This window comes from Podarcis muralis, chromosome Z (assembly GCF_964188315.1).
Source record: "Podarcis muralis chromosome Z, rPodMur119.hap1.1, whole genome shotgun sequence".
NCBI classification, from domain to species: domain Eukaryota; kingdom Metazoa; phylum Chordata; class Lepidosauria; order Squamata; family Lacertidae; genus Podarcis; species Podarcis muralis.
In genome coordinates, this window is record NC_135673.1 from 43,999,851 (window position 1) to 44,008,708 (window position 8,858).

At 44.2% G+C, this 8,858-nt stretch overlaps 1 long non-coding RNA gene across 1 annotated transcript; it reads right to left on the reverse strand.

Annotated features, from left to right (window-relative positions):
- Window positions 1-699: 699 nt before the first annotated feature.
- Window positions 700-7,446, reverse strand: LOC114589562 (uncharacterized). Its single transcript, XR_003704695.2, has 2 exons — window positions 6,914-7,446; window positions 700-861 (listed from the first exon to the last, which is right to left on the reverse strand). It is a non-coding gene; the product is annotated as an uncharacterized LOC114589562 (long non-coding RNA).
- Window positions 7,447-8,858: the final 1,412 nt, after the last annotated feature.

Here is an 8,858-nt window from a genome sequence, read left to right on the forward strand (position 1 = left end):
TTGGGGGTGAGCCAGCCAGCCAGGCGCTGAGGCGGTCGGCCAGCTCCACCCTTCTGCATGCCTGGGATTGGCGTAGGGCTGTGGAGAGGCCTGCCCAGCGCACATTGCTTACACCAAAAGGCACCAGCTTCGCTGAGTCGCCGACACGATGCCTTGGGCTGTTTTTGTTGTGCTGGGCTCCTCTGCTGCTTGTGTTGGTTGCCCACCCTGCTGTGCCCATTGGGATTTTTATTTATTAATATATTCTTTTGGAGATCATCTTCACTATTTTTCTAAGGCAGAGGTGGGGAACCTTTTCAGCCCAAGTGAATCCTCTTATGAACAATCTCCCCTCCCTCCCCAGCTTGCAGCAAAGCGGCTCTCTAGTCCCCCTCCCTCCCCCTTCCCCACTCGCTGTAAAGCCCAATCTCCAAACTAAGCAGCCTTCCCCCTCCCCCTTCCAGCCAGACAGCTGCAAATTTCTTTCCATGCCAAGATCAAGGGCTCTCCCAACACCTTATCTCTGCCTTAGCACCCTTCTCCCTAGCAAACCCTGCTCACCATATGCTCCTGGGGTGAGAAACTGGGATAAGAAACCCCTCCCCTGACCACCCTCCCCCCCACTTCCCCTTTTGCAGCTGCTTGCAATAACCCCCTCTTCCCCCGACTGTATCCCAGCTCCACAACAAATGTACCACAAAGCACCACACTATGCACACATTTCCATGAAAATATTCTTTATAGTGATTGTGAAAAATGGGAGTATGCATTCTGGCAAATTTCCTTCTTGAAATGCTGGTAATAGCATTCTCCTAAAGCTTCAGAGGAGAATCTGGTCTGGACTGAACAGGTCTCTGTCTGTTCCTTGATTCCATGTGATCACTGAAAAAGTGCAGTGAGAATGAATACTGGGAAATTTGGTTCTGGGAGTTTTTCATTTAAAATAAAACAAACCCAAGTAAGGTTCTAGCACTTACAGCTACAAATATAAGCTTGTATATGTATAAGAAATGACTGCTGGAATATAACATAGGATGGAGGAACTTAAGCTCTCCCTTTGCACACAGACACCCATGTTAACCTCCTGGATCTCCCCTCCCCCCATTGCAACCACTCAGTCCCATTTTAACATGCCCCCAATTCTGAAGCATCCAACCACTCCTCTTCTGCAGCCTTCTTTGTACTCATGTTTTCACTTTCATCCCTATTTCCATGCCTTTTCCTTTCCTTTCCTTTCCGTCAATCTTGAAATGCTGTATGTGAGCAAAGAAGTCTCCTCTGAACATGTGCAGAGTGCTATCCCTTCCCCCACTGTGTACTTTCCTATGACCTCATGACACTTCATTTCCCCCTCTCTTTCCTCCCTCCCCCTTTGCTACACTCACTCCTGCTATTTCTCCCCTGCCTGAATGAAATCAGTCTGTTGCTGTTTGGGGAGCAAAGTTCTGCTGGCAAAACAAGGGTCGACTTGATTCGGGGCACAAGCAAAGATGCTCATCTGTCTCCTCTCCTCAGTTGTTAGAGCATGAGATTATCAATCTCAGAGTCATGGGGAAAAGATTCCTGCATTCCCCAGCGCTGTTTATGCTAAGGATGGCCCTGATGGTCAGTATTCCTCTCAAATGAAGATGGAATTTTTCCAATGTTCTTCCTGTTTTTGTTTTAACCTGTTTATTGCAGAGTTGATTTACCTTCCCTCCCCCCCCCGCCCCAAACAACTTACATCAATAACTTTTTTTTTAAAGACACACATCTTTTGAGGTTGACTATATCAACCATTGACAGCATACTTCATCATTTGCTAGTCTCCTCTTGCAGTAGATAGGAAAACATTTAATGTTTTTTGAATCTATGGGAAATGCAACCTGCTGTGGACAAGCTGTCACAAATTATAATAGCACAAGTTAGGCCAGTAAGCAGGGTCACTGTAATTCAAGTCAGGCACAATACTGTGTTCTTTTTCAGACTTTAGAGTACTTTCACTTTTCTTGACATATTCTTTTTCCTCTGTGAGCTTTCCAGAAATATCTCTAATTTGCAAAACTTTGGTCTTCAAGTTTATACCATTTGTAGTAGGAGTGTGACATCCAACTCCCTCAGTGCTAGTTTCAACAAGAGCATAAACATATTCTTGTTCTTCAGTGCTTTCTGTGTACAAAGCTATTTCAGGAAGAAAACCGCTTGCTTTGCCTGCTCCTTAGCTTTTTCTGCCTTTCGTTTGCAACAGTGAGCTCCAGATGGTCCCTTTCTGATTAGCCATAGCTCATAAAAAAACTTTTTCTAAATAAGATTAAGATGTTGTTGTAAGATTTTAAATTAAGTGCATTTTCACTTTTTGTGTATGTAGACCAGGGGTTGTCAACCTGGTTCCTACTGCTCACTAGTGGGAGTTTCAGGATTCTAGATGGGCGGCAGGGGGGTTCTATGGCACAAGCTGAATCCTCCTTCCATCGAGCACTGGTGGGCAGTAAGGAAATTTTACCATCAAGAAAGATTAGTGGGTGGTAGGTATAGAAAACTTGACTACCCTTGATGTAGATAGATATTACATAACCTCTGATCAGTTCTATGATCTATTTCATATACAGTGGTACCTCGGGTTAAGAACTTAATTCGTTCCAGAGGTCTTAATCTCAAACTGTTCTTAACCTGAAGCACCACTTTAGCTAATGGGGCCTCCTGCTGCCGTCGCACCACCGGAGCACGATTTCTTTTCTTATCCTGAAGCAAAGTTCTTAACCCAAGGTACTATTTCTGAGTTAGTGGAGTCTGTAACCTGAAGCATCGGTAACCTGAAGCGTCGGTAACCCAAGGTACCACTCTAGACATTGAAAACATTTCTAATGTATGAATTACTTCAAAAATTCTTTAAAATATAAAAGTAAAATATTATCAGAAATTTATAAGATATAACAAAAACTAATCTGTATAAAACAGTGTCCCTCAAAAGTCAGCATTGTACCCCTCTGAGGTCTGCACCCAAAGTGGCTGTCTGATAGCACCAGCCCTGAGGATATATAACAGGAAGCAGCTATTTACAGATCAGGCCACTGGTCCCTCTAGCTCAGTATTGTTTACCTAAATAGCAGCAGCTCTCTAGATGTTCAGACATGGGTTTTCCCCAGCCCTAACTGAAGAAGGCAGGGCATGAACCTGACTACCTTCTGCAAACAGAGCAGATGCTCCACCACAGAACCACAACCCTTCTCTCTGCCAAAGTTACATGCCGAATGTGCATATTTGGAGAAATGCCAATGGAATTTCATGGCTCATATAATAAAACTCTAAGAACAGCTTGGCAAGAAATCTGAGTTCTGAAGTGTACAATACTGCTATTTAAAAAATATAACTCTACATTTCATTTTACAACATGCATATCTTTCCTTTCCTCCAAAGAGTTTGTGGTGTGTATGCCCAGTCTCCGTTTCATCCTCCCAGAAACAATTGTTTGCGCATTTTCATGTGGACTTTTTATTTTATTTAGCAAATATACATGCAAATTTGAGAAATCAAACTTAAGGTTGCAAAAAAGAGAACTGAGAAAATATGGAATTGATTGACTTGTCCATCCCTAAGAATCAACAACTAAAAAAACCCCCTCATTGTTATCTCTAGAGACCTGAGTTCAAATCCTCACTCAGTCATAGAAATGGAAAGATCTATCAATTTCAGTTAAGGATTTTACAGTCTAAAACTCAGTTTTCCAGATTTCTGCAGTAAGTTGTATTTTTAAAAATGAAAATTCATTAGCATTTCTACTGGGAAGCACATGTTTTGTATACAGTATTAATTAATGTACAATTTTTAAAGCAATTATTCTTAATATGATGCATTTTATATGTTATCTTCATGAATATGTTAATTTTTGTACTCACTTCCACCCCAATTTATGCATTATTTTATATTTATATATGTGTGTGTGTGTGTGTGTGTGTGTGTGTGTGTGTGTGTGTTGGAGAACTGCATTGAAAAAGTTGTGCTAGTCTGTTAGTTTGAAGGTTGGCTGCATTTCCATAATCAGATTGTTTCAGACAGTGAAAAATTCACAAAAGGCACCACTGAATGTGAACTGAATTTCTCCTCCATCCCTACTCGGTCATGAATCCCACAGGGTCAGTCACACCTCTCAGCCTGCCCTCACCCACACAATTATTCTTAGGAGGATGAAATGGAAAGGGGGCACCCACACCTTGAACTCCTTGGAGGAAAGGCAGGATATACATGTCATAAAATGAAATGTGTCATTGTATTTTGAAATAGCTCTATTGTGCACTTCAGGACGTGGCTTTCTTGTCGTGCCATTTTTAGACTTTTATTATACTAGCAATAAATTTTATCTTGCATGGCATAATCCCATTTTAATCAGCATTCATGAAAAGAAAATTTTATCAAGCAAATTTATGATAAATTCCACTGGATTAACCCTGCAGTTACCATATTGGCAAATCTGATGCATATGTCAGTAGTGTTGGGTTTGTTTTTTTAAAAAAATGTTCTTAAATTGGAGTTATTTCAGGCTTTGATGAATTGTTTTATATTTAGCAGTGCATTAATGTGTAAATTGATTTAAAATGGATTCAATGCTTCATTAATATCTGTTTGCTCCAAGTTTTGCTTTGCTGTCCTGTTAAGAGATATATCAATGACAAGCTGAATTACTTCATGTAAGTGTGCTTGCAATAACTTTATATAATTATTGCTAGTATTGTAATAGAGCGTAGCCTCTTCCCTTTTTTGTGGGGTGCATTTCCTGTCAACAGCAGTAGTTTGGTTGGCAGAAACGGAGTATAATAGTAGGGAACCTTGTTCACCCCAAGGAGCACGTTCTGTTCCTGACAACCTTCCAGGTACCACATGACAATAGTGGTCAGGGAGGTAGAGCAACAGATGCAAGAGAACTACCTCAGGGAAGTGATTCATAAGTGAAATAAACAAAATGATAATGTTGATGACGATGACAACAACAATCACCAACACAACAACCTTTGTACCATAAGCAAGTTTCTGCATACATACATATTTATCTCTCTACCCTCCATCCATACAAGCAAGAAGCCTGGCCTGAGTTCAAGTGCACATTCTGAGTCAAGCAAGACTCAGATTATAAGGCAGGCAAGTGAAGGGTTTGGCATGGGAAGAGTTCCCATGACCAGACAGAGATGCCTGGTGATGTTCCCCACCTCTGGTCCAAAGTGCTACTTTTGATATTACAGAAAATCCTGGAGTATAGTCACTAGGGTTATACCAAATTCTGGGGATTTATTTATCAATAGACTATTGAGTTGACTGGACACAACAGATAGTAGCTTGTAGTGCCTCCTTCCAGCAATATGTATTGGTGAGAACTGAGGAACTACTCAAGTGGTGTCCAAACTTTTTTCAAAGAGGGCCAGATTTGATGAAGTGAAGGGCCGCGAGGGCCAACCAAACGGCCAACCAAAGTTATTAAACTTTTATTTAGGATTGAAGTTGCTGAGGTTCTTTTAGGATTTTACCCCAGGAAATAAGCTGCCCTTTGCTTCAATGGAAGGAAAGATCTCTGATCATTCAACTTTAATGGGCTTAAAAAAAATTTGCAGGGAAAATAACGAGTCAGTGGCAGAAACTCAGGGATCTATCATGCTTATTCAGTCAGAGTTTAGAAGATTGAACTGGAGAGGAGATTGAAGAATCAGAAAAGGGACCTGAGGGTCAGCTAGTTCAACCCCAAAATGCAGTGATCACATACCCCAGGCCTTCCAAAGCTGAAGCTTATTATTTCTCCCACCAGATGGCCATTGTTATTATTATTATTATTTACCCTTCATCCTTAGATATTAGGGATGGGGCTGATGGAAGTTGGAGTCCCAACAATCTCTGATGGACACCAGGCTCCCCATCCCTAGCCTATAAGATAACCAGCATCATAACCCTAGTTAAGTATTTTGTACCACACATTGTACAGTTCATGGGGTCCCAGCTTGTTCCAAGGCTCTGGGTTACTATTTTTGTCCCAGCCAGGCAGAGAAACATGACAAGAGGCAGACAGCAAGGAGTACATCATTGTAAGAAGAAGAAAAACATACAGAAGGCATGTCCAAAGTCCGTTTCAGGGGCCTAATTTGGCCCGCCGATCGGTGTAATCTGGCGCCTGTGGCAGTTTATTTCCTGTGGTAAACTCCTAAAGAAAACCTCAACAACTTCAATCCTAAAAAAGGTAACAGCCAAGTGGGTGCCATGTGAACTCAGCAATGTGTCAAGTGATGGCTTCATACTACTTCCAGGTTCAAAGGTGTTGTGTGGAGGGAAATGCAACCACTAGGCTGAAAAATGTCCCCTTTCTGCCCCCTTTGGGTTTCCTGTGTGGCCTTCACAGATAAGGCACAACTTGGTGTGTGTGTGTTTTTTTGGCAGCTTAGCTGTGCTCACCATTGTGAGGACAGGGTGGGGGTGGTGTCTCCCCAGCTGCTGCCATTGTTGGTGGGTTGACTGGGATGTCACAAAAACCTTTGGCAGCTGAGCGGGTATAAATGTGGGCCAAGGCGCAAGCCTGGGCAGTTGCCTTCCCCAGAGAGAAATGGGCAGCTCGCTGGCACTAAGCCCTGGTGGTCTCCTGCCCCGTGGCGAGAATCTGGCAAGCGGAAGGGGGCAATCACCCGGTGCTGGGATGCTGTGGAGCAAGGAGAAGGCAAGTACAAAGTTTACTTGCTGGTGGGATCGCTACTTGAAGGCGACTGATATTCAGCTCTGAAGCTGGTTGATGTCTGGCAATGGACCTGGCGAGGCTGCAGCTGGTGGGTGGTTGTCGGAAGAGTTTGCATTGAGACTAGTGGATGCTGTGAGGCTACGCTGGCTGAGATGGATGCAAACTGGTTTGGAAGCCTTGTTTGTGAACAGGCAGCCAAACAGAGGAGGAGTCGGGGGCGATGCTGCGGATGGGGGCCATCCCACTCACCTGGTTGCCTTTGCCTTACAGGGATGTCTGGAGCCGGTGAGGGTTTCCCCAAGTCCAGCCTTCAAAGTCATGAAGAGAACCGCAGGACGTCCCTATTTACATCGGAGAAATGAACGTGAAAAACTGGCAGTGAGCAATGGACAAGGCTGTGGCCAGACCTGAGAGAAGGAGCTTTGAAGGGAGACTGCAGGCGGACATCTGCTGCATTGCAAGTGATGGGGCAGTGGGGAGAGAGAAGAAAATGAGGGAGGAAACATTAGGCCACATTAGGCGCACCATTGGAAGTCCTATGAAGACGCTTTGAACAGGAATGGCTTCCCCTCAGGGATTCTGGGAACTGTAGGTGGTTAAGGGGACAGAGAGTTGCTAGGGGGGTTAGTGTTAGGGTAGGGGTAGGGGGTAGGGGTAGGTAGGGGAAGGGTTCCCTCCTTGTGAGGGAACTCTGGGAATTGTAGCTCTGGTTATGGTTTAAGGGGTAGGGGAGGGGGAGGGGGAGGGGTAGGGTTCCCTCCTTATGAGGGAACTCTGGGAATTGTAGCTCTAGTTAAGGGTTAGCATTAGAGTTAGGGTCAGCGTCAGGGGTAGGGGTAGGGTTCTCTACTTGCCAGGAAACTCTGGGAATTGTTGCTCCGGTTAAGAGCTAAGGGGTAGGGGTAGGGTTCCCTCCTTGTGAGGGAACTCTGGGAATTGTAGCTCTAGTTAAGGGTTAGAGTTAGGGTTAGCGTCAGGGGTAGGGTTAGGGTTCCCTTCTTGCCAGGGAGCTCTGGGAATTGTAGTTCTAGTTAAGGGTTAAGGTTTAAGGGTTAGCATTAGAGTTAGGGTTAGCGTAAGGAGTAGGGTTAGGGTTAGGAGTAGGGTTCCCTTCTTGGCAGGGAACTCTGGGAGGGGAGCAGGGGGGCCTCCTAACAGCTCTCCCCACCCTTTTCAAACTATAGCGCCCAGATTCTTTGGGGGAAGAAGCCATGAGTGTTTAAAGCGGCTTCATAGCGCTTTAAATGGTGTGGATGTGGCCCTGGCCTCCCTCACCCCACTGCCTCTTATTATGGAGGAATCAAAACGATTTCCCCACTCAAATCTCTCGGAAACAGGAAAAAGAAAGACTTTGTATCTGATGCCATTTTGAAATGTCTTAACTTGAAATGCCAATAAAGGTATTTGGATTGTATTATATTGTTTTGTTTTGTATTGTATTATGATTAATATGGGAAGTGGAATGGTAAAATGTTAATGAGGCGGACGCGATACTTCTGTAAACTGGCAGGCCCCTTCTTGTGGGCATGGAAGGAGGGACTTGCGGCTGGACAAGAGACTTTAGAAGATGTGTTTTTCCTGATGAAGATGTGCCTGATCTTGGGTTAGCTCACTTGCAAGTGTGTCTAATAAAAAGGTTTCTTAAATCATCCATTTTGTCCAGATCACTTTATTTAAAAGGATACAGGGACCTTAAGTCAAAGGAACCAGTTTATTAATCTCCCACAAAGGGTCAAATAAAAATAATAATAGCAATCCCTCAACTGCCAAAACAAACGGTCTTGCAGCACTGCAAAAACTAACAGGTTTTGGGGAAACGTTTTAAAAATGGGAGGGTCAGGGGGCCTTGGTTTTTGAGGGTGCCATGGAGTCCACATGCCACACGTGTCACAAGGGGGGGGGTCCTCAGTCATTATTTCTTTATTAATAAATGCCCCTCCCCTTGAGGCCTAGTTTCCCCAGCCCTGTCTATGTATGGTCTCCTGTGATGTCACCAACAGACATAGAAGCTGAGGGGAAAGAGGCAGTTACTATTCTAGAATTTCAAACACAGGAGGGGAGCATTCACAGATATTGGCACAACTTGGAGGGGGGGTGTTGTGTGTGTGTGTTGGGGGCTAAGCTGTGCTCACCATTGTGAGGGCATAGGGGGTGGGGGTGATGCCTCCCCAGCTGCTGCCATTGTTGGTGGCTT